Source organism: Colias philodice, chromosome 14, assembly GCF_061535455.1.
Source record: "Colias philodice isolate Cphi_HAF_F1 chromosome 14, ilColPhil1 Martin Lab GWU primary, whole genome shotgun sequence".
In the NCBI taxonomy this organism is placed as follows: domain Eukaryota; kingdom Metazoa; phylum Arthropoda; class Insecta; order Lepidoptera; family Pieridae; genus Colias; species Colias philodice.
Window position 1 is genome coordinate 9,599,076 of NC_143099.1, and position 27,656 is coordinate 9,626,731.

Sequence of the window (27,656 nt, forward strand, 5' to 3'; positions counted from 1 at the left end):
TACAAGTGAACATTTTTTAATCAAAACTACAATCTTATACACCAGCACCTAATCATTAAAAAAAGAAATTTCATAACAATCGAAAGCACAAAACTTCAACGTTGACAGCTACTTATAGAACGGTTACAACATAAGTACTACAAATAGCATTCGAGTGTGTGACAGTTAAATCGTGGGAAATATTTGGTAGTGACCCTTCAGTACTTTTAAACGCGGCCAGTACACAATATTATTGCAATAAGATATTTATTTACCGAGCAAGTACATGATGACTTCGTTGTTTACAAAGTAAATACATGACAGCGCATACTAATTAGTATTTATGTTCCGTTCTTTACGTGTAAAACGTTTCATTTTGCTAAGAGAAGGTTAAGTATAAAGTAAATTTACGCAAAAAAATAGTTTTGAAATGTTACAAAACAGTAAATTAAAATTTAAAAAGTTAAAAATTATCAGTTCACAAAAAAAAAAATACAAAAAAGCTTGCCGCCCAACGTGGGGCTCGAACCCACGACCCTGAGATTAAGAGTCTCATGCTCTACCGACTGAGCTAGCCGGGCTTGTGATAACGTTACGAAAACATCGTATCTTATCAACACACCGTATGAACCAGCTTTAATACAACAATTCCCTGTGTATTGTAGCCTATATTTAGCATACATATAACTGGCAGTTTGCCAATTTATATTTAAACGTAATTCTCATGCATAAAGACGATTTCTAGGATATAATGTTACTTGTACAAGTTGTTCCTAGAATTCAAATTCCAGCAAAACTAAGTTTACACGGCATATTTGTTATTTCTTATAGGGTATCGTGATGCAAGGAATAAGAAAATAGTAAGTATACGTTTAGAATTATAAAATAGCATAAGCAAATTCTACAAATGCGGAAGTTTTAAGGATCCGGGATTCTATTATATTAATTGTACGCTTACCAACCAAAATTGTGTTATTTATCCCGGAAAGGTATTTTGTTAATTTTTCAAAATAGTTGCAATGACACAAACTTCTAACAAATACACCAGCTGCATCTTAAAATAGTATAACCCTCACAAATTACAGAGGTGTTATCTTGCATATTTTCCGTACCATCTTAGTATACCTACAATATTGTCAGCGCACAATATTACCGTAATTCAAAATACCGTAACAATGAAGGCCCACGGACACTTCCGCACCGCTCATTCACTTCCCACTCTTAGCGATCATCAATGCATCGTTATAAATCGTATTATCCTTTATATTTTGTGACGAATTACTTGAGGCGATGAGTTGTTATTTTTAGAAGTAAATATTTTTATTGTTATAATATACATTTTGTCTTGAATTATTGTAAAACTAAATTTGAAATAAAAACTTAAGTATCTCAGAAAAAAAAGATAGATATTAAAAATCGATACAAACTGTACTATTACAAAAAAGTAATGTCAAAAGGACGGATAGAGCCTATGCCCTATACGATTCTACCGCGCTAATAAGTAAAAAAAATATATATAGAAAACTAATTTATAGGGTGTGAATAGTGAATACGCACTGCATGCGAGACAGACCATCAATGTTTGCGAACAATCCATGCACCTATCGATCGGGGAAAATAATGGCGATATCTTATTTGAATGCGCAGAAACCAGTCCGTCCTATTAGACTGCTTAACTTGACAACTCAAGCCACTCACTTTAAATGGACCGTGCAATAAAATCACTTGTTGCCCGTTTCCCACTTACATGGCCGCGACACGGGTAATTTATGGTGTCGACTTTATAATTCATTCCTCACTATTGACTCCCCGGCTATTGTGTTATTATGGGACAATTTAGCTATTGCGTGCAAATCGCCGTCGTATTTTATTTAATAATGAACGTTTGGTGGTGCCTACGCTTGTCCACGCATCGACACCTTTTATCACTACAATTGTAGACAATTGCTTATTTTTATAGCGCGAAATGTAGAGTGGATGGACTGGATCGATTCTATGTATAAGTTTATCTTGTTCAAACAACTAGTTTTTTGACTTTGATTATGATAGCTTTGACTTCATGAAAGTTTTCAAAATAAGCTTTGAAGTGTCAAGGGAAATTTTCTACCCCGACGACGTTTTACGAAAGAAGGTGTAATAAGAAGGTAAAATAAAAATCTATAAAAAAAACCAAAGGAAAATTATTCAAAATACCTGTTAAAGAAGAACATCACTGCTGTCGGTCCATTGCCGAAGTTTATGACTTCAACATAACTCCACATACCTGTAACAAATATAAATCAATCAGTACAATCAGTATGTGAGTCGAATAAGGCGTTCAAATTGAGCCACGATTGATAAGCTAACTATGGGCAGAGTCATGGGACGAAACAATAGCTATCAGTCGATATAATCTATGATAGACGTACGAGTACCAAATGAAGAAAATGCGATTTACGTACTAATAAGAAAAAGGTGCAGCTATGAAAATCTTGTTGGAAATATTTCCCAATTTGGATTCAATGAACTTTTGCATTTTCAGATAATTTACCTTTACATTATCTTAATCATCAATAGGCAAATATGTTAACACATTTATAAAATAAATATTGTCATTATCTAAAAAAACACATAAGATAAGTCTTATCATAATACATAATGTCAATAAACATAAAATCTTATAAGAATGTGATAGGTATACGCACTTTCAACTCACAAAAACTTTTTTCCTGTAGTTGACAGAAAATATTTTCTCCTAAAAAAATCTGAATACAAAATGCCGCATCCAATAACCTACTTAGCTACAAGGACAAGTGGATAGCAAGTCGACTGATGATATCTTCGTACTTCCTATCTGGAGATCACATCGCGATATGCAGACAGTCCACTCGCTGCCTTAATGCATATTAAAAATGCAACAAAAAAATATGTCGTGTGTCAAAGCTGATAAAAAATACGATTAGATGTTATTTAATTAACTAATCAGATATATTCCGTGTGTTATTTCTGATTTGATTAGCTTTAAACGAATTTGTAATGAACTGAAAATATATTTCGGGGTGAACTCAAGACCGATACGTAAAAAAGAATAAAGAAGTGATGATGTAGCTCATGAGAATAAATTACTTTGCCTTTATTAATTTTTCATTTAATAATAAGAATAAATGACGTCAAGGTTTTATTAAAGTTTTTATCCACATTATTTTCTTAATACTAGACAAACGAAATTATTAGAAACTTAAGCCAAAAATGCACGCCACCGAAGCGATAAATAACACATCATTGTAACAAGAAATACAAAGCTAAGTATAATTTATATTCGCCGGTGCCCATATAACGAACTTCCCTTCCTAGACAGAGCTTTATAACTTTATGAATTGGCTTATCTCATACTCATAGAACGAGTTAATAATAGTGACTTGGCACGAAGGCGTCGAGCAAAAAATAGCTAAATATATAAAGGGACACGCAAGATCGGGCGTCGTAAGTAATGAGTCGATTCTCGCTCGGGCATCGATTGCGAGCGTTATCTCAATAAAGAGCAACAGACTGTTCATTACCACGTTGACACGGTGGAATCATAAATTGTGGAACCCCGCCGCGGCCCGCGCTCCTGCCCACTGCTGCAACCCTGGTACCTGGCCCTTTACCCGCATTACTTTTTGCCATTCCAATTGTTTTTGGTAGAAACCCCATAAACCGTAACGGCCTGATCACTGATACGAGCGCAGGTGTCGCCCTTCACGCCCACCAACTTAATTACAACATTTTTTAACAAAGGAAATTGGTATAGATATTCCAATTTGCGCAAACGATAGCAGCTGCATTGTTTAGTTTTGTGTTAGACAAAAATGTTGATACAGCAACGCTACGGTGTACAATTTTCAAGATAGCCTGTATATTTTTTTGTTTTTAAATAAAATTTGGAAAAAACATACACCCATAAGCAAATCGAGCAAAAAGTGGATTGATGAATGACATTACTAATATCTTGCAAACAAAGAAATCGAGCTCCTAACTCACATGCATTTTATTCGACGAATCCACCGAGGTAACCAATTTAATGGAATCATGACAGACGACTGAGATAAGGGGACGTGAAACATACAAAGAAACTTAATTTTACAGCCGCGATAAAACGTATTCATTCATCAATACGCAGACGCGAGCATTCGTCTCTAACAGGTAAGACCATAAAATAAATACGTGTAATTCGAAGCGACGAATCCAACAGCAGTAACTGTCGACAACGAGCGCCAAGTACATAAAATATCGTATCCAAAACTTACAAACATGGGAAGTCATTAAAGCGACCGGCATGGCACTTAGGCAACTCCTATATAGCCGTCTGGCCAAGCATAAAGATCAATATCTGGGTGGCCCGTTGCCAAATCTTTTTAATATCGTCCCGGACTCGACTGTGGAGTGGTTAACGACGATAACAACAAAAGTGTTACGTGAGCAGTTGGCGAATCGCTCTCTGTATTGCCATCGATATGGAGCATCCATGCAGTGCGACTTCAATGCAATGAGAAAAGTAAATAAGAGTTTTGGAGACATACAATTCAAAACCAAAAGAATGCACACATCATCACAAGTATAAATGCTACAAACACAATTAATAAAAAAATTTAATTAATTCGTATGACCCGTGCGTAAAATAAATATTCTTCAAAACATAAATTTCTACTTTTACAAAAGACAGGTGAAGCTCCTTACGCTTCTATTTTAAACGTTGATTGATCAAGGCAGGTCTGCAATAGCCATCTATAAGCCGCTAGTTAAACCGTATTGTCAGGCACAATAGAAAATAATGGAGGCAGAGCCAGCACTTTTGAGTTGGCTGATAAATTCGCTCCGAGTTTGAGTCCTCGCGGTCGCGGGTAAGTTTTAATGAGTGCAGCTTTAGTTCGCTTTCAAATAGAGTCCAGTAAATAGAGCCGCCTCCAGACACTTTGTCGGGTCAAGTTTGTAACACACAATAATAAGGAGCTGTTAATAGTTATATAGTATTCATACTTATTACTTCTTAACACACAATGCTAAGAAGCTATATTCAATTAAAATTGTGAATAGTATTAACCCTATTCACACTTTTGAACTAGCTGTGCTTCGCGGATTCACGGCTAAAATCAAGTTTTTGCTATAGCCCATGTGTTGTTACTTTGACGTATAAGTTATATTAATATAAGTTTATATAAGTTATATTATTGTGAAGTTTTGTATAATCTATGTTACTATTAAATTTCATCCAAATCAGTGAAATGTTTTTTCGTGAAAGAATAATAAACATGCATACATCCATCCACCCTCACATACTTTCGTATTTATAATATTACTAGGCTTTAGATGATAATTAATCTTATATATAAAAATGAATCGCAAAATGTGTTGGTAAGCGCATAACTCGATAACGGCTGAACCGATTTCGATAATTCTTTTTTTATTATATTCCTTGAAGTAAATATGTACCACGGGCGAAGCCGGGGCGGACCGCTAGTTTATCATAATTTTAAATCTTACATTTCAATAAAATATTTATTTTTAAGGTAAATATGGCGTTGGAAGTTATAATAATAATTTCCGTTTACAGTATGAATGAGATCAATATGCATTTTAAATTGCAATCAGCATAAACTTATATTTTTGCTGACCGCCAAGCGAAATGGGTCAACAATATGTTTACAATGAGCTGCTTTTAAATTTAAGCTTTAATATACGTATTTCAACTTTAAATGGAGATAAAATACACTATCTTATTGCATAAAAAATTATCAGTGAAACATGATTGGAATGCATCTTCCCCAGAATCCAATTAGAAGGAGGTATAACTGGCATTATTTTGAGATAGTTAATAAAAATTCGAACGTATTTCGTATTCTATTAATAGGTATGTTGATTGCACAGTTTCTTACATATTCTTCCCAATAATAACAACAATACAATTACATGTAGCTGAATAAGTACCTTCCATATTACATCGAAAATATCCAGCACATTCAAATAGCCATAGAGTCTATACTCTATATATTATAGAGTTTGGACCAACATGCACTACAGTTATGAATTGCCCCATTTTATCGGCGTCATAATTCAACCTTATTCGGGCGTACACATCCACAAGATACAGGTCTTGCGCTAGTGGGCTGGACAACCGAATATGGTGCGGAAATTTATGCACTTCGGTGTTAAGGCGTTACCCGGCAATTTCGACTATGTTCAACCTCTATAAACTCTGGTACAACATAAAGCACAATACCGAAAAAAATATATAAAATAGGATGGTCTTTGATCTTTAATTGCTCGCGAGGACTTTTTTCCAAAGTTAATTGATTTCTAGAAAAAAAATATGTCGTGGTCATCGATTTTTCCGCAAATACTCTATAAACTTCGTAACCTGCTGACTGAGCTCTGAAATTTTTATGTTTAATAAATTATCAGTTACACAACAGTCCCTGACGAGGATATTTTGTTTCACTGATTAGTATCTTTTTAAATACAAAATGCGAGGAAAAAAGAAGGTGCAGCGGGAGAGGTTTGAGATCCGTCAAGTATGGTCAAGGTTATTAGCGCATGTAACAGCCTTAAATAAGTCACTATATTATTTAACCTTTAAACCCTCGTCTGTCGGAACACAGATCTGAGCCAAAAATTTTGTACCCGTTGTCTGTCGTGGCACAGATCTGTGCCAAATCATCGCCGGTTGGAAATTAGCTCATTGTAACGCAAATATAGTTCAAATCTGCATAAACGACTATTTAGTTGATAGCTTATGAATTACTGAATATTTAAAGTCCATCACTTAATAATTTGACCGATAAATATTCGAAATATAACAGTAATTATGTCATACTTTAGTCGAGTTACTTTTAAATTTTAAAGTTTTAAAAAATGTAAAATTTTGCGGAAAGTTGATAAACGGTAAGTATTTATTGTTCTTTTTATTATTATTCACTATATATCCTAATGTTTATGTGCCGAAATAATGAAAATTACCAATAATTATACCACAAATAATGGCTCCAAATATGTATCTACCATTTCACTGTACGTTGCTTAGTTTTTGACCCCTGGTTAATCGTATTTTATTTTTAATATTTTATTTGTTTTTTACATCATTTTACAAGAAATTTTATGAAGATTTTTATAATATAATTCAAAATTTGATACTGTGTTCCATTTTAAAGATATTTCGTTTTCAATTCAGAACCGACAATAATTTCCCCGTAAAATTCGCGTACAGGATGTTCGCATATTGTATGAAATTGAAAAATTTAATTGTTCGTCTTCATACATATGTTTTGTTTATATTGATGGGTATCGTTTTTGTGGTATTTATTGTCCTCAGGTTTAATACGATATAATCAACTATACAAATTATAGTCCGTAACCTCTATGGAATTCCTTTAATTTTAGTATATTATGGTTAAAAGTGTATATTATATGCTGGAAAAATAGTAAAAAAAACCTACATCGGGAACAATGGTTTTCACTATGACCTATATATAGGACAAAGTGACTATGTTACTATGTAATTTGTGTAGGACAAACTGGAAAAGAAATTTAACACATTAATTGTACAACATATTCTTACCTTAATACAAATGCAACATATTATTTTTTATTGGGGAACCATATGTTTCTGAATAAATAAAAAACCGGCCAAGTGCGAGTCGGACTCGCGCACCGAGGGCTTGGTACAAACTTATTTTTTTAATTATGCTGTAGGTATCTTTTAATTCATATTTTAGAATTCTTTATCTGTGCTATAAGACGTTGCTATTGTAAGTTTTTATAACCTTGCAAATGTCGAAAATTACGAAAATTTGCAGCATAAACGGTTGTATCTTTTGATTGCGTTGGCATATATTATGTTTGATTCTGTTTTTATTTTGTTTTTCTGTCGTCTCACAATTTCAAAATGAACGACAACACGGGAGTTGTCATTTTTGAAACCCAGATAGTCCAAAGATGTTTTTACACATATTTTGGGGTTATTTCTTTAAAACTGGAAGAATGTTTTTTATAGTTTTGAACCTCAATACGATTCGCGCTTCAAGGACTCCGAACAAACCTACTTTTTATTATATTTTAACTTCTAGTGTTTTTAGTGAATTTTTCTTTATCTGTGCTGTAAAACCTTGCTTTTAACCAAGTCCACTTAACTTTTGACCCGTAGGTTTTGATTCCCTTGCTAGTAGTTGCGGTTTTCAGAATATGCCGCATTTGAATTATGCCGCATATTTCTTCTGATTGCGTCTTAAATCTTATATCTCCATACCAATTTGCATGAAATTTGGTATGGAGATATTTTGATACCCGAGAAAGGACATAGGCTACCTTTTATTGCGAAATATGTACCACGGGCGAAGCCGGGGCGGACCTCTAGAATGTATATAAAAATGAATCGCAAAATGTGTTGGTAAGCGCATAACTCGAGAACGGCTGAACCGATTTCGATAATTCTTTTTTTATTATATTCCTTGAAGTACGAGGATGGTTCTTATGTAGAGAAAACGTAAATATGTACCACGGGCGAAGCCGGGGCGGACCGCTAGTGTATTATAAATCTGAGTTTTTAATGTGAATATCAAGTTAATACATGTAGCCGTTCATTAGTTGTAAGTTGAAATTATTATTTTTTTTTATATAAAGTGTAATTAAAAAAATCATGTTATTTGCGATTATTCTTATATCTGTTTTATAAAACATTGCTTTTTACCAAATTTAAAGATTTTATGTACTTGGGAAGTACCCTGTCGGTTTTGATTCCATTGCAAAAGTCAAAATTTGCTAAAAATTGCAGCATTAATGACTGCATCCCAAAGGGTTTGGTTTTTAAGGGTCCAGAACCCTAATAGGATCACGTCTGTCCATCCCATCTGCCCATCTGTATGTCAAGACCCATTTTCACAGGAACGCGTGATGTGACATAAAACTGAAATTTATATTGATTACTTGAGTCGATTGAAGCTGTGAAAAAATCAAACTTATAAACCAACGCAATCAAAAGATAAAGCCGTTTATTAACTCAGGCCCCGGAATCACAGACACAATAGAAAATCTATTGTATCGTGGACCGATCGGGCCGTTCGGGGCTCAATGGGTTATGCTGCAAATTTCGACATTCGCAAGGGAATCAACACCTACAGGGTACTTTCCGTGTACGTAGAGTTTTGAAATTGGGGTAAAATAAGGTCTTATAGCGCAGATTGAAGAATAATTTCGAAAAACATAAAATTTCGGAGTTACAACATAATAAAAATATTGTGTGGTTTTATGAAACCACGGTAAAAGTGAAACTGTTCGAACGGTTCCGAACACTGCCTTATACCTACTCGGCAGCCGACCGTCACGCGACATGCGCTACACAGACCAAAAAGTTTGAGACGATGTAATAAAAGTTTCACTTTAAAAATTGGTTTGTTCGGAGCCCACGGTGTGCGAGTCCGACTCTCACTTGGCCGGTTTTTTATTCTTATGTACTATATGTAGTACATTCGTAGGCCGAATGTTAAAGCTGATGTAGATCGCTGTCTGAAGATTATTTTTATTTGCATTCATGACTTTAAATAGCCTTGGAACATTACTTATTTAATAAAACGAATTAAATGCATCATTTGCAGTACGCCTGCAAATATAAATCTACCCTCTCATTTTGTAAATGACTAGCGATAACAATTATTGTATTTTTGCCTTTTGGTTTCAAAACTGCTTCTATTACCCAGAAGAAGAATGCAATTTTTCTATTTGAAGATATCACATTGCTGTTTAAACTACATAATCAATAATAACTTATTTGTTAGGTAACCCTAAAATAAACTTCCGTCTTGATATTTTAATTTTCTTTCGAAAATAAAAATTTGTATTTGATAGAATAACCTTTTCTGATTCGTAAGCATTTGAGTATCAATAAAAGAGAATTCAAATGGATCCAAACAACGATTCTTATGGCAATGGAAGACAAGACACTCTAAGGCTTACTTTAACAATAGGACGTAACAGTATTTGAAATCAAGAAATATAACTCTGTATATTTTGTCAAATGAACAGATAATAATACTAACACGATTAGTGTTTGGGAATTTACAGCTTTTAATTCCTGATACCAGGATTCTTCATGAAATTCTACACATAACACGTCTTACTTTATTCCAATCAAAATATTTTTTAAGTTTCATGCTGCTTGTGTACTATGGACTCCCTAAACTACTGAACCGATTTTAATACAATTTTACCGATTAGTTTATATCTTAATTACAATATGCTTGGAAATACTGCATGTATTGAAGTACAACTAGATTGGATAGCGTTTATCACTTTCCTGATCACATTCAAGTGGAACCTCGTGGTAATAAATCGTCGTCTCGAGGCGGTCGTTGTGTCCGATGTATAAGAAAAAATGAACAGAAGTTAACGTTATTTATGCTAAGTTGCAAATATTCCTATTTATTGGCCAATGTTGGCGTCAACACCACACATTACAACCACATGAGTATATAAATAGTACAGACACAAAGCTTCATAAGAATTTTTTTTTCTGTCAGTTAAGTAAAATTTATTTTAGTAAATAAAACATTTAGATGTATAATAATTGTTTATTTATTTTGAATCTTTAAGTTTATTGATTTTTATCCTTAATATACCTAAGCTGTATTTTATAAAAAATATTTAAAACTCGAATTTCCGAAATTTTTGATTTATAAGTTAAATGTAACGGTTTATAATTAAGTTATGGTATAATTAAATGTAGATTTCACTTTTGTACAGCTTAGACATTTTTCTGTATGGATACAGTGTCTTTCGATTTGTAGTTGGACAACATTTCATTTTATAGGTACTATATTATAATAATTAAGAGCATGAAAAAATAAATAATAAAAAGCATTTCTTCATAATGCTATAATTGTTACCACAAAAAATATTTTCTTAATCGCTAATTTTAAGAAAAAATAAATTAAAATTAAAATTGATGTGGAGACGTTATACATACAGACGTTAGAACAAAGTCCACCATAAGAATGAAGTCATTTAGGAATAAGACGATTTTTAAACATTAATAAAAACCTAAATATTTAAAAAAAGTAAAAATTACTGTTAGTTTTTATCTAGTTTTGATTAAAATAAAAATAAAAAAAAAGTAGCAAAAATTTTTGAAATGTTCTAATTTTGGAGCAGACTGTAAAGTCTGTATTTGTATGAACATATGTGGAGATCGCGTCCACTTATTTTCATGCGTAAACGATGATATTCATACTCAACTTTCTCGAATTTTTATAAAATAAACCTATGTTTTTGTTATATTCACTCAAAAGATTGTCTATTCTAGTGTGAAAATACAAAAATAAAAATCTAAAATACCTTGATATTATTTTTTTATGAGTATTTTTCTTTACAATGTCATATTTTTTCAAAATGTGTGGGAAAAAATGCTTCTAATAAGTAAAATAAACACGCCAGGGAGTAAGTAAGGTAACTAATATAAAGTTTGGTTATCTAGTTAGCATCAAAATTTACAAGAGTGTCACAGGTTGAAGTTTATATCACAAATTTTAATATCGAAAAAAATCGGCAAATCAGCGCCGACCGCTCGAATTTCTCCGACAGACAGCACCTTTTTGACGCGGCGCGCCGCGACAGCTGAGGGGTTAAACTTGATTTTTATGTTACATGCAAATAAATTTTCAGCGCAATTGGTAGTTAAGTAGTGTAGGATGCTTTGAATAAAGAATATTAATAGTAAGTATATGATGTTTTTCATAAAGAAAGTAAATGCTATAGGCACCTACTAGTTTTATATAATAAAGTCCATTGTATTTCGACGATAATATTCGTAGTAGTAGTAAAAATATAAAATAACAGACACAATCGTAATAAAGCATCTGGTAGAATTACCATCAAAGTAACATTTAGGAATGGCACATTTTTCTGGATATAACGATAATACGAGATCTTACACGTTATCTAGCGGAATACAGGCTGTATATTTCATATGTGACTAATAGCATAATTTCACAAAGTGTTAAAATTACACATATGCAATTCATATTATAAAGTTTGAATGCGTAAATTAAATAATTCAAGGTGTCCCTTATTAGACACGAAAAGTTTTCCACAAACTCAATTAATAAGACATCGCTAAAATCAAACTCATTAAAATCCGTTGTAAAATTTCGAGTTCAGAAAAATCGACATCGTCTCGCTAAATTAAGTGCTTCAATAAAATGCCGCGTGAATGGAGGCGTCAAGTTTCACACCGCGTCGAAACGAACACCTATTATTACCATAACCAAACAATGAGGTACAAAAAATCAACAAACATAAACCTTAATGATTCGGTAGTTCTCGGGATGAATGCCAACTAAGCGAGGGAGGAAACGGCAATAAAATAGGCTTTATTGGGACGCTATTTAGTCTTGTTGTTGGAAAAATGCGCGAAGCGCATAGCGATGGCTTCACTTTTATGAGCTGGACCTCCCATTATATTGTTGGTTTTATCGGTATTAAACAAACTACTAATACGTGGATGTATGTCATTAAAACTCTTAAAATTAGAAAGAAACGCCAATACATATGGTCATAAGAATAACAAAACGTACAGTTTTAGTACAAATTATTGTACTAATAATTTTAGGACAATCAACCAAAAATCATTTCATAAGCATTTAATAATACAAAACAAACAAACAAACAGATACGTGTGGTCGAGACCACAACTGTTGTTTCCGTTGAAACATTCGTATTCTGCGAAAAAAACGAAACACGTGTTTAAAAAGTCATTTGAGACATGACTTTGGCCAAATAATTTACCGTTATTAACTTCAACGCGACACATCCGATCACAAGAACAATTATGTAAATACATTACATCATGATATAAATAGATATTATTTATTTCAAACGTCTACACATAATAGTTATTGTATTTGGATTGTAATTGAGAAGGTAATTGATATAAAAATTAATATAAGTACTATTAATCATAGATTGGTTATTTTAAAACTGTCAAATCCGAGTGAATATAAAGTATACAGCTCAATGAAACACTACACATTATAACTATCGTGAGCCAACAACAAAACATCCAATGCACGATGGTGGTCGCGACCCTCATAAATAGAATAAACATCAATTAACAAGGAACAGAGAAGTGACCAGCAGGTGGCAAAGCCAGAATACACTGAAGGTGACATTATCAGGCGTTATCTACACCCCATCGCGGTTGCGTGGGTGGTGACGCTATCTATGATGTCTCTCTAATGGTGAAAATTACGTAAATATTTGTCACCTTACTCTGCTTTAATAACATTAGTTCAAAGTAAGGCTGTTAAGCTCTTACGTATTGGATTGACATTCTCCTATATAAGTAAAATTATAATAAAGTTAGAATATATTGTTCTACTTAAAATGATTACTCGCATTCGAATCATAAGTTCGTAAGAAATTGTAGATACTTTTGTAACTATTGTTTTTAGTAGATAGAATAGATAATAGAACGCATTTCTTCATTAATCTTTCACGAATAATTCGACCATCAAAGATGTAAATAGTAACAAACACCGCAATATATCCAAGACAATATATAAACAAACAAGAAACGATCGCTAACGCGTCCATTAACATATCCATCCACTTATGACAGCATTACCCACCGCAATGCATTTTTAAGCGACTCTAAACACCGTCTCCCATTGTATTTTGTAAAGGAGATGAAATTTAAAAACAATATTAGCCGTATAAACTTATTCAAAGCACACTGACGACGATAAGGGTGGAATAGAAATGGGCGTTGATAAGTGCACCTCGCTACCGTGCGATGAAATTTTTACGTAAAGATGTCACGGAACGCTGTATGGGCGGTTACAAGTATATTCATATGCACTCGGAATAAATGCGCGGGAAAAACGTACACTATGCACGTATGTTGTTTCGATAAATTTGTACATTTAATTGTCTAGGATTTGTTGACGGAATTTCTAATAGAGGTTATAAGAACGTTCATAGAAATTGTTTCGTCTATTTTTGGAATTTTTGGTTTGGGTGTGACATATTATTTTTATTAAAATCCTTAAAAAAACAAAATAGATAGGTACGATAAGAAAAGGACTAATAGCGAAATTAATAAAAATCCGGGGTCAAAATAAAAATGTCTCATGCATTCGCAAGCATTTTTCTAAATCTGTTTTGGCAGAAAACGTTTAGGTATTTACGAGTCGAAAAAATAGAATAAAAGTTCAACGGAAGTTTAAATATCTCTTTCCGGCACCAATATACCACTAAAAAACCGACCCAAAAAATGACAATATAAAGTTAATCCAAAATTATTACACGTTTAACAAAACGTTAAAAAATCATAAAGGAAGCGTCGACCTGAACGCTAAATAGAGTTGTATCATTTTAAGCATGTAACAATTTATCAAAAAACCGTTGACAATGCGACAAATATTTTACAGTGACTTTTATATCTACGACATAATGTTGTTAAACAAACAATTCGCCCATTGACGCTTCTTCTGGCAGGAGTCCTCATAATTGATTCTTTCCGGGGGCGTGGTGGAACGGCCACGGCCATTGTGAAAGCTGGCGACGTCTGTTGACAAATAATATTCGTATTCCAAAAGGCACCCTGGGAAATTCGTTCTCATTTCCGCTCCTAAACGAAACCTCGCATGTCTACAAAAGCCGCGATAGACAACAATCTACGAAGAAATTGGATGTTATAAACTTTATGACAGTGTGTCAAATACACGACCATTCGAATTCACTGCGAGTTTCGTATCTAATATAAATTTTACATTTCAAACTATAAACCAGCTACAAGAGATAGTAACAGATGTTTCACACATAAATTTGATAATGGTTTAAAATGGAGTAGAATCAAAATAACATATAATTATTGTATTGTTTTTAGCTTATATTATAGAAAATACGTAATTGCTGCTTAGAATGAAATCGAACAAATAGAATATTTCTAAAAAAAGAGAAAACGATACCCTCTAGAAATTAATAATTTTACCGTTTTACAAAATACAGTTAATCAATTATCTTAAAACAGCACACCAATCAACAATCATCGAAAACGCACAAAACATTTGGCGATCGTTCAAATTTAACAAATAACACGGCAATTTATATAGGATTCACGTAATAACATCCCGAGCGCAATACGCCCCCAAGTTTAGTCTAATAGCTAGTTTGGTTCCACAGATTAATACATCTGAGGGAACCAAATAAACGGCTGGACAAAAAAACCGGACAAGTGCGAGTCGGACTCGCGCACACAGGGCTCCGACCAAACCTATTTTTTATATTATGTTGTAACTTTTCTATTTTAAGCAATTTTTACTTTATCTGTAGGTATTATAAGACGTAGTTTTTTACCTAATTTAATAATCCGTGTTCACAGGACGTAGAAACCCCGTAGATTTTGATTCCCTTGCGAATGTCGAAATTAGCGAACATTGCAGCATAAGCGGCTGTATCTTTTGATTGCGTTGGAGAGTTTATTTTTTTCACAGCTTCAAGGCACCATAGAATTGAGTATTCAATATAAATTTCTGCTTGATATCCACACGTTCCTGAGAAAAATGGTCTTGATAGCAGACATATGAACAACGAAGTGATTCTATAAGGGTTGCGTTTATCCTTTTGAGGTTCGGAACCCTAAAAACACTAACGGTCGATAAATGCTCGTCTACCTGGCCGCGGTCCGGCGCTCGCTCCGCTGAGTCCGATCGACTCTAGCCAGAGATAACATCCTCCCCAAATATAATAAATCTAAGCGATAACATTCTTTGCTCAACAAAGAGACCCGACTAATTGTTACTCAACCCGTCATTACCGTGGACTTGCGGATGCGTTTGTTGCGCTAAGTAATTTGTTTACCAAATTTATTGAGCTAGTTTTAAATGGAGGAAGCGTACTTCTTTGTTTACACAGTCGAAGTTTAATTGTTTATTTAAAATCAACATTGATGATCTAAATAGGCAATCGTATTGAATATATTATAAAGATGTAGATTGCAGCTTCAGGTAAATATATGTATTATCATTTTGAACATAAATTAAATAGGTACATCAAGAAATCAATTTTTATTAAATAACAAATATTTACCTAGTAAAGCCGTGAACAAAAAATGTTAACATAAATACTTACATTAATACATTTTTATAGTATGAATTTTTGGTGTCTTCGTAATGTAAAAATACTACAAAATCAACATTCACTATCATTCGTGTCTATTCATCCATTACTTTAGTATAATTTAAAAATTTATGCAAGCTTCATTATTCGAAAACGCCATACAATAAAACGCTTACCGCCTGGACACCCAAAACGTTAGCGAACCTTAAAAAATGCTCAAAAACCAACAAGACAATAGGCGATTACCCTTTCCGTAATAAAATAAGTGAAAACGCGAGAACGTCAAGCGCTTTTAGCTTTTTGGTTGATGCCGCTTTAATGGGTGAAATATTTAAAAAAAAAATGTTAGCGGCACTTTCATTTTTACCGGACAATAATAAGCAACCTACCGCAGTAGTTATCCCAAGAAGGTCCGGCCCATTATTACAACTTTACACGTAATCCTTTAGAGTAGCAGAAGTTATTTATTCAAGCATCATAATTGATTATTTGTGTTCAATGGTTCCGGTAATTGTAAGTTATTTTATACATGAGTTGATTTGAATAATGTTTTTAAGCTGAATTTTTTTGTTATATTGTACAAGGACTTTTTGGATATTGGCCTGTACCTACTCTAGAAAGTATATGAATAAGACACGAGAAATGCAGAGCGTAGAGCCAAAATTATCATTTATTTTTTCAATAGTTTTTCCAAAGCTTCCATCCTCGATTTGTAAACCAATTTCGTTTACTCTAGAAGTAATGACTCATCCACCGTCAATAATTGCCAATGAATGAGCATTTACGAGCATCAGTAAAAACGGAGCGTAGCGTTCTTCTCTAATACATTATAGTAAAACAATGCGTGAAAATATTACCTCACAGAAATCTGGTCCAGCTCTCTATACACAAACCATTATATCTGTGCCCGTTATCTGCATGTTACGTGACACTGAGTAAGTTCAATTTGTAGCAGACAATATTGCCAAATGCTAAAACACGGGACAAAAGACAATTGCACGTGCGGCCGGCTATCCGATAATTTACAACCATTACTCATAAAGGTGACGTAATTGGCGACAAGTTTTCGACAATTCTAGGGCAAAAAGGAATGACAAAAACACGAGACAAGAACACATTTCTTAAAAGACATGTGTCAAAAGTGGCTACAGAAATTCCAAGATAATGCCGAGATAGTCTGGCAATTTGTAATATAATATGATGTTTACATTACCTAATTCTCGTGTTAATACTTTGAATAATGTACACATTGTTGACCTTAATAATAACAATTATTTTCTTAACTCTCTTTTTTAAAAGAACGTTTTTAAGAATTTTCGAAATCTCAACATATTCAGAAGCAAGCATGACAAGATTTTAAATAACATCGTTTGGGTAAAATACGTGAACACATAAGTGATTCACCAATAGTTAGAATTCAACATCCACGATTCTACAAAGGGCACAGAGATCGATAGCTAATAATGCAATACGATTTCTCAATATCACGAATAAGAAGAACGGAGCATACTCATCGACCACAAAACATTTGTCTCTAAAATGATAAATAAACACCGAACTACAGAATAACCGCAGCATAATATAATACTTCCATTAAAAAGTGATAGATACAAATTACCGAGATCGATATAGACATACTTAGTGAATGAGACTAAGTGTTATCTAAGAGGAAATGAATCAGAGTTTGGATATCCTAATACTGGCATTAAGACGTGATTATCAACTCGAAGTAAATGTAAAATCATTTATATTATACGAATACATAAGACTAATTAAACGCAGATACATATTTATATCTATAAAAACTTCAAAGCACCACTAATAGTGGCATTAAAAAATGTAAATTTCACATACATTTGCTTTAATAAATTGGGTTAACAAAAATGTCGAGTGCGAAGCTTACGGACTTTTTAAAGCACTCATTCGTCACTTAGAACGGCGCGCTGATGACGTGATCCACTCGAAATACCGGTGTGACGTCCTGGGCATTACCAAAACAGTGTGACATAAAACAACCACCTACGATCACTCATTAATTATATAACAGAAGGCACTTGAACTCGCCCCCCACGTTTGATCTAAAAAAAGGGGCGCCTCGAGCGTCAACAGCGAATGTACGGTGTCAAAAGTTTTGCATTGCCCAACGTATGGTCCTAACAAAACAAGAGTCGGAATACTCGTATAGACCTGCCTTTTGTCGGCCGCTACCATTAGAACGAATTGCCGTACGTGCCCCGGGATAATTCTTTCTCTCTCTCTCCACTTTATTACCTTCAGCTTCGCACTACTTTTGTTTGCTTTACAAGTCGCGTCCGCAGCGACTACCGTTGGAATTCTAAATCGTCGCTACATTGTACAAAAACGGACGAAATTCCTTTTTAAACCCCCGACCGCTCCAATTAAAGTACTTCTGATCGAAAATGACAAGTTATTAAGGGCATTTTATATCACGAAAATGAGATAGCTTAGCCGTACTGATAAAATCGACGTGGTTCAGTCAATTTAACACATTACAAAGATTAAAAAGATATTCGACTTAATTTTTTCTTAAATTTTCAATAGATTTCATATTATAAATAAGCGTACTAAAGTTAAATTCAAAACATTGTTTTTAAGATGTTACTCTCATAAAAGGTGCAAGCCATAGAAATCTAAATAACAAGACACTAGAAGTCGTAAGCGTGCGTGACCTTGTCGCCACTCAGGTGATTTGCACATCACCAGTGCATTCGTCACTGTTCAGTTGCTCTGGAGACGTATGAGTGTATACATGGTGTGTTTCAGCAATTCCCATTGCGGAAATTCTTCCACAAGTTGTAGTTATACTTATAAAGGAATAATATTTCATCGCAAAATATATTTTTTTAGAAATAATGCCGTTTTTCCTTAAAATTATAGAATATTTACAAGTATTACGAGTGTCACCATAGTAATCGAAATAACAATGAATGACACAGTCGACCATTCTTATTATCACGTTTGTTCGTATTGGAGCAAAAAGTCTCATATACTTAGGGATGTTATTCTAAAATAAACCGTAAATTCGTGCGTTAGGATACATATTCAAAAGCTTAATTTAATAGATAAGTTAGTTTTCACTAAAATCAAGCTGTCCAATAAAAGGCATAGTTTACTTGTGTGTACTGTTTAGCTTTCGGTTTGAATGTGTTGATTTTGGCGACAGCGGTTTTCATACGAATTATGACATTATAGCCCTTCTATGTGTCTTGTTATTTAGATTTCTATGGTGCAAGCCCTTTTGAGTTTTGACTATCTGATACTTTTCTGTATTTGCGAAATCATTGGAAAATATAGAACACAACATTCATCATTTACATGAAATTTATGATATGATAATCACACATTGCATAACATAAAACATATCAACACGCGCACATCGCCGGCGGTCGTTATTTCAAACACTTTTTATCCCAATAGCGATGAAACAAGTCGAGTGGTTCAGTTTATTCGCAAACAAAATATATTTGAAAATGTTCTCCGAATCAGATGCTGGCACTACGTTTTAGCTGAAGTCGTGAGAAGAGATTTATGATAGGCTATAGACAAACTGGCGAAGTTATCCCTGATAAGATTAGAGGCAAAAACAGTTTCAACCGAGAACATTACTTACCAATCGTCCGCTGTGATACACTTTATTTCCACATAATTTTTGTTCTATGACGCGGCAGTTAGATAATGTTTGTTTAGTGCGGCCAGCACTGAATCGGAACTTCTTGATCTTGATAATCTCCTGAATGATATGGCAAATAAATTGTATTGGCGTGCGATAATACTGAGACAAACATGTAGTTTATTTTTCCTAATATGGAGCTAAACTTAACTTCCTTTTCCAATATTAATGGAACAATTTTATAGTTGATAAAGACATCATTTTAAATTCTCATCCAATTTTTACTTTCAAATGACTCATCATTGTGAGCAAGCAAGACAGACGAAGCAGACGCCATAAATTATGCAACAACAAAACAAATAGTTGTCTTTGAGCAATCTTATCTAAAATGTATTCGTTGTTAGTTTATCTGCGCCACTGTAACAACTATATCAGCAAATAGTTCAAACAATAACTAAATAATTCGAATTAGCCACGCTCGCCTGTCAGTCAACATCACGACTTTGGAATTTCTGGAATGTTATCAATTTGTCACTTATTTATGGGTAAACAACGTTAAATTTTGTATTTCATAGCGTAATTTGAATTAGGTAATTGAAAACATAGAGCTATTAGGAATCTACAAAATAATCTGAGTACATATTAGGTACCTAGAGAAGCATAAAAAACAAAAATGTATTCTTAACATGATCGAAGCATTGAAATACTGTCTCTTTGATACGAATATAAATAAAGAAAATCCAATAATTAGAACACGAGATGAGACACCCTTGCATACGGACGCAATACGGCTCGGCAACAATTCATTCAACATAAAAGAAAATCATTTGATTGCGATCAAAAGCCGGCGAAATTTGTGAGACTGCGCACAAAACAAATTAGATTCGCATTAATGAAACGTGAGTTTGTGAACGGATCTAATAGGCGCCGAACAAAGACGGAGTTGAAAATACGGAAAAATAGATCTCGAATTTAACGGCAATTATATAGAATGGGGGCTATCAAAGTCGAAAATGGCATGAAACAAAACCGGTCACGTAGGAGCCGGGCCCCGGGGTCCGCTCGGTTAAAACTTTGGAAGCGATGCATCGCTGTTATTAACGCATCGCACGCCTTTGTTGGTGTACAATAGACGCCAAATTGTGGCAGTTTTTACAACGCAACGGTCAGGTAACATTTTTTGTTTTCATTGCGAATAGAGACCGTTCGACGGTGGATCTATTACGGACGCGTAAGAATATTAGCGCGGTTTCCTTTTTGTACTCGTCCGATCTCTGTTAATTTTGGCCACTACTTCCTTATAATAAGCAGCATGACGTTCTTTTAAAGCATCACAATCATACCGTTTGAGACTTAAACATTAGAGAAACCGAGTACTTAGATAAATAAATCATGAATTCGTAAAGCGTTTAGAAACGGCGAGTTCATTAACAACCGAGAAAAATTGACTTACATTGTACATTACTATGACTATTAGTATATTAACTCGTAGTGCAAATTCGTCACCATAGCTAATGAACTACACACATTAAACAAGAATATAAACTTGTACAATTTGGACAGTAACAATTTACCCTCGTTAAATTTAATATGTTTGTACAGACGCAGCGTATATCATTAGAGTTAATACCGGTACCTATTTTATTGTTTAATGAGACAACTCTGACTATTTATAGAGAGAATATAAAAGTGGCATTAGAACTTAGTGTGAATAGTGTCGGTCAGTTTATGGGTGTCGTAAAATTTCGACAAAACAATATTGAGGTCTCCAAGTGAATTATACTATTTCCCGTGTGTGTTTTTCAAAGTGATATATTACAAAAAGAGCAATAATTTATATAAAAATTATTGCTTTTGAACTGTCTCTTTTAGACGGATCCAACGTCGCGGGATGTATGTTTTGTCTAGTATGATATATAGCATACATTTATGTTAATTCTATAATAATATTAATATTCACGCTATCAGTAATGAAAATTGTTCCCAAGTCGCTCATAAAAATTTAAATACAGTAACAATATAATTATGCAATGAGACAACAATAATATTCCAATCGCGTCCCATTACAAATATATTGAAATGAAAAGGTTAATTTAATACAAACAACGAAGCATGTCACTAGCGCGCAAGGTCGTATTATGAGGGGAATGTAAATATGTACAACAAAATTTGTGTTGTTTTGCACTTCAAATATTCCTAACAAGTACTATCATAAAGTACAATTATTTATGGTAGAAGCATTGTTTCTTTTATTAATCAGAATTTGGTCATTTAGGTATAAAAAATTAATGTATTTTATTACATCAGCTAATATGCTATAATGTATTAACTTTTAACAGATATCTATAAAGGACAACTATGAACAAAATATGATAATGTGCTATGTTATTCTTGAAGATTTTCTTCAATCTCATTAGAGATTAACTTTGAAAAATGGAAAGTATTATATTTTATTAGCACGACAAAGTTAATTATACAACAGCCGCTCATCCTATTAGCTAAAGTAACCATATATTAAAAGTCATACGTTCACACACATCAACTAAACAATTACAAAGCCGCTAAAATACAGTTATGAATGACAGATACACGAAAGAAGCTTATCAAAGATCACATAACGCAAACATTAGCGCGATTGAGGCCAGAGCAATTAATCACAGAGGGACGTCTACAAGCAAAAAAGGATTTCTCGCCCGTTATACAGAAGCCATTCAATAACTGAACAAAAACTGGTGACGAGTATGATGTAACTAGGAACTGCTACAGACTCCACGCATTATCATTGCTGATAAGAAGTTGTCACCGGGTGTATTGGCTCAATGAAATTGCATTTAATTTGAAGCGCAATAGAACTCGCTTGGAATGCAATAAATTAATATTTACTTGTTCAATTATGCTGCGATACCTGTGCTCCAAAGGCAATATAAATTGTGACAATAGTTGTTTATTGTAGCAAATGAAAGCGAAAGCTTTTAACGGGAAAATCCAGAAATATGAAGGTCTAAATGTATCTCGTGTTCCAATAATAAGAAATACCAATGACAATAAATTAAAACAATGGAAAGTTAAAAACAAAACATTTATGATGGGAACTTTATTTTTGTTAGCGCACTAACTACTGGATGGACATGGGACAGGCAGCCAGATTCCTTCGAATTTTAAACTTTCATTCATCATATTATAGGATAACAGATATCACAAAATAAGGAACAGGAACTACCACTTATGTGGTAATATAAAACAGAATTGATAATTGAAAGAACATTATTGTTTGATCAAAAATTTTACTTGGTATACATTCCATCACAATCTTAGAGTATCCACCATCTCGTAAGTCTAAGCACTTAGGTATACTGTGTCATTTATAAAATTACACATCACAAATCCACATGGCGATTCGTCTAAACATCTCTCCTCAGCAGAGCACAGCCAGCATAACTATTAGATACTAGTTCTACAATAGGTACCTTTTTTGTTGTTCTTTTTTTACCATAAAAGTATCGCAAAACTATGAAAGCACGTAAACGCTATAAATACGGCCCTAGCAACTGATCTGTGATTGTAATGAGCCCGCCGAGTCACGACGGACCGAGCTCACATTCTTCGAACAAGCAGAATGGTAGCAGTCGATAGCGCGACTAATGACACTTTATCGTGTATTAGTTTTGTTATTAATGAGTTTCCTATCAAAGTATATAAATATCAGGTCAAGTAATTTTAACACAACTTAAAAAAATTGTTAGCTTCTAATTTTGTTGCCTGCCTTCGCATGTTTGTAATTGTTTCATTACTCAACAACGAAGTAAGTTTAAATTGTACTGTATTTTTAAGAATAATTTATACTCATTTTCAACCTCATTCAGTGTAAATATTTTATATGTACATGGAAAACACGTGCTCTTCTAAAATTAGGGGTGACAGAATCACACCATTGCGAAAACTTATGTGTGCCTATTGCGCCAATGCGAAACAACACTCATTACTGAAAAATCAAATTAAACTACCGACTAGAAAAAAAATAATAACATGCTTTAGAAACAATATTGCTGCAATCAAAGCCACTCGCACACAACGTTATTCTTGTACAGTGTACACGTTAATTCATTCACAGCACCGCACTCCACGGCCTTGAACCAAATCCCCATTCAGTTAATTTAACGGTTCACTTTCATAACATCATGCACTTTTTACTCTTTTGTAAGTGTATCTCGTTCGCTAACACGACCTAACCTAACCGGCCACGCTTATTATGCGGCGGCGGAGTATGCGTCCAACAAAAAAAGTGTGTCGAATCGGACACAATGCTTGCGGCCGGCCTTTGCCATGGACATAAATGATCTTCCAAAAACAATAACCGTCACCTTTTATTATTTTTTACGACAACATTCGGATCAAGATCGACATTGTTCTTATTTCCATAAAACATAATAAAAATCCATAATTTTTATGTTTTTAACAGGTATACTCCAATAAATGGTCGGAATGAAATGGGGTTTACCCCACGCAGGCTTCATAAAAGTTTGATTATTTATTGAAAAAAAAAATACATGCGGTTGGGTGTGTGAAACCTACATAAGACTCCTACTCTTCCTACGCCTTTATCGAAACCAAAATATTTATAGGTATCTAAATAAATATCTAAATCATCATTTTACATAATTTTCAGGACTCTTATCTTTGCCAATTTACTTTATCGTAGACTGTTTTTTAGTTTATATTTAGGAATTAGGATAATTAGATATATTTTATATTCGATCAAGTTGTTCTTATTAGATGAACTATTCAGATCGTAATCAAATGTTCTCTTCCAAAAATAAACATTCTAATAAATTTTTCTGATGACCATAACATAATGTATTCATATTTTATTTTACCAAACAAAACACATTAAACGATATTACAACAGCAGTATGATCACAAGACTGAATTCAATTACGATGCGAATATTTAACATAAATATTGCGCACATTCAATATGGACTCGATATCACTAGAGGCGTTAAAGTAAAATGGAATCAGAATTTTAATCAAAGGTTGTCAATATTTTTATTCAATTCGCATTATTGTATTACAAATACAATTAATGTGTATTTTAGAATGACAAAATATACTTATAAATAAGAATCTCCGAATGAAACTACAATTTATGAGAAAGAGTCGACAGTATCGTAATTAATCGATGACTTATTAAAAAGCCTACAACCTATATCATTCTATAATTGTGTTGTTATCTTAGAATAAAGTGGAATTTACAGCTGCCTTCACACATCATTTGTTGATATGCAAAAACATAACATAAAAGATACAAAATCAATTAGGTACAATGCTGCATTGCATGCATTTGGATATAGAACTGTTTTACTGTTCGTCTTACTATGGTAAAATGAACTAAGTATACCACGATAATTCTATCAAGCACATCCAACAATCACGAATACGCCCATTACGATTGATACAATGTTTATTTGTGTTCATAATCACAATTTCACGCGTACTTGCTGGCGAGATCAAACATGTTAAACAGTTAGTCACGCTGTCTGTTTTTATGTATATATGAGGTTCACACGTGCATTTAAAAGCTCTCAGGGGGGATCGTAAATATTTCTAATTAATGCTTTCATGCGCTTCATATGTAGGTAGGTACTGTTGAAAAAAGCCAATAGAAACCAGCATGTCTCCGTACGACTGTTCCGTACACGACCCACATGAACAAAAATGTTTGGTAAACTTTTTTTAACTACAGCAATCGTATTGGAATGGTCGATTATCACAACTATATAATGTTAATTAAGTTTCTCTATTTTGACTGAATTTCATAGAAATTTGCACCTACCAATGGTCAACAGTGAAAAAAGTAGATACCTATCGTATTATAAAAAATTGAGCTAATATTATTATAACAATCTGGCTATTACCATCGTAATATAATAAATAGTCAAACAATCAAACAAAAAAAGTACAAAAATAGGCTATCAGTGAATTTTGCCAGAATTAATTCTGGTTCTTGTAAATTGGATGATCAACGCGTATTTTTGGAGCGCTTAAATCGACCGCGACTTCAACAAACCTGTAGCAATGTTCAACAATACCACACACCTACGACCTACATAACAGTATCATGTAAGGGTATGCGGAAACAAAAATTGTAGTCGAAAGACAATAGAGAGCATCGTTATCTAAAACGCGTGATACAACCACGCAGAGCCAAATAAACGTCCCGTGAAGCCATAAACCCAAGCCACGGTAATTCCAAAGGACGCCTATAAATTCTTTATTTTATTATTGTAGGCATATATTTAATTCTAAAAGCGTTCGCGCTGTTTCCTTTTTGTCACATAAACATGGAATTTATAGTGAATTTTATAGGACGTGTAATCAGCGTCGAAGATGATATATTATAACACTAATGAGCATCGATAATGGCTGGCGGTGATGTAAACAAGCCATCAATTAGCATTCCGAAATGTTGATTGTTCGTCGGAACTTGTCTGAAAACGAAACTATTATTTATATTATAGTTTCAATAATTTAATATTATTATGACTGAATTAATAATGTAGAATATTATTTTTATTTCCGATAAATATTTTGAGATTTTCTATTAGCGGACATTCTTGTATAATATTATTTTTAACGACCTAGTACTTTTTATTACACCGCAAAAATTTATTCAGTACCGTTTAAAAATACTTTTGGAGAGCTTCTATTTGTTTTACCCAAAACAACATTGAAGTTGCACAGATTGACGTGACCCCTGTTAAGTGATTAACGCTGGCAATACGTTCTCTCACACTCAAACGATTTGTGAGAACTATACCACTATTTGTTTATTCGTATATCTTACCCACAACAATTTACACTTACAAACAAAATCACATACCAAATACACACGAAATAAGACGTACAAAAGCTGCAAATATCAGTGCAATATTTCCTCAGTGTCCAAACGCAAAAACTGGCACAGTTCCTAGAGATTAAAATGTGTCATAATAGAGTCCGGCCGACGAGCAGATAATAACTAGCGAGCAGAAATGCACTGGCCTCCTTCCCTCAAATCCATATAAAAGCGGACAATGCGAACGAACTTTTACAATCATGTTTACTTATCGAACAATATGCGTAGGAGCGGCTTTATTATATCGTACACTCGATCAACAAATTTGATACTCGATAACTTTCACGGTGGATTTTCTTTCATCGCTAACGATGCGAGTTTTCCAGCCTTATCCCTTAGACGGTTTTATTTTGTTATAAGTATTAACAATAAATATATAATTACTCGATTATTACGAGATGAATTAATTTTGTATCATGATAATAATATTATAATTGAAATTAATGCACTGATTTTTTTACTAGACACAGTCCACCCTATTCATAAATTCGCTCTACTATTCCAAGTTGATAAATCATTACAGTAAGCATTACCTACAAAATCAGTTCATACGGAATATTTCTCATGAAGTATCAAGATGTGTTGAATTATACCCGCGTTTCTTAAGAATACAAGCGAAGAGGCACCAAAATAAACAGTCGCCGACATAATATATCGGACACAATGCGCACCCTACACGTCACCGAGCGTCACATTGAGCAGAAACACAAACATTTAAAATATAATCACACAATAATTCTCGGTCAAAAAATCGTGTCCGCATACAATTATCGTCGTCGGAGGCATAAGGCCGCGTTCACATGACGAGCGATAAACGCGCGTTTTCACTCGGATCTTGTTTGCTTTTAAGTTTTAATACGTGGAGCGTAGAAATAGTAACAAAGTATTAAATATCTGAGTCATGTTGAATGAATCAGATATTTAGTAATTTCTATTATTATGTATCAAGAAGATAGTTCATTTAATATTTATCTATTACCGAGTGTCATTATTTTATTAACAACGCAACGTACAAAGCTTAACAACTATA

The 27,656-nt window shown here is 33.6% G+C and overlaps 1 protein-coding gene and 1 non-coding gene across 2 annotated transcripts in view; both read right to left on the reverse strand.

The window, feature by feature from the left end:
- Su(var)3-3 (lysine-specific histone demethylase Su(var)3-3) overlaps positions 1–27,656 on the reverse strand; it is a 321,623-nt gene that overhangs the window by 116,529 nt on the left and 177,438 nt on the right. The gene's annotated exons all lie outside the window — the stretch shown is intronic.
- Positions 488–560, reverse strand: TRNAK-CUU (transfer RNA lysine (anticodon CUU)). The gene has a single exon. It is a non-coding gene; the product is annotated as a tRNA-Lys (tRNA).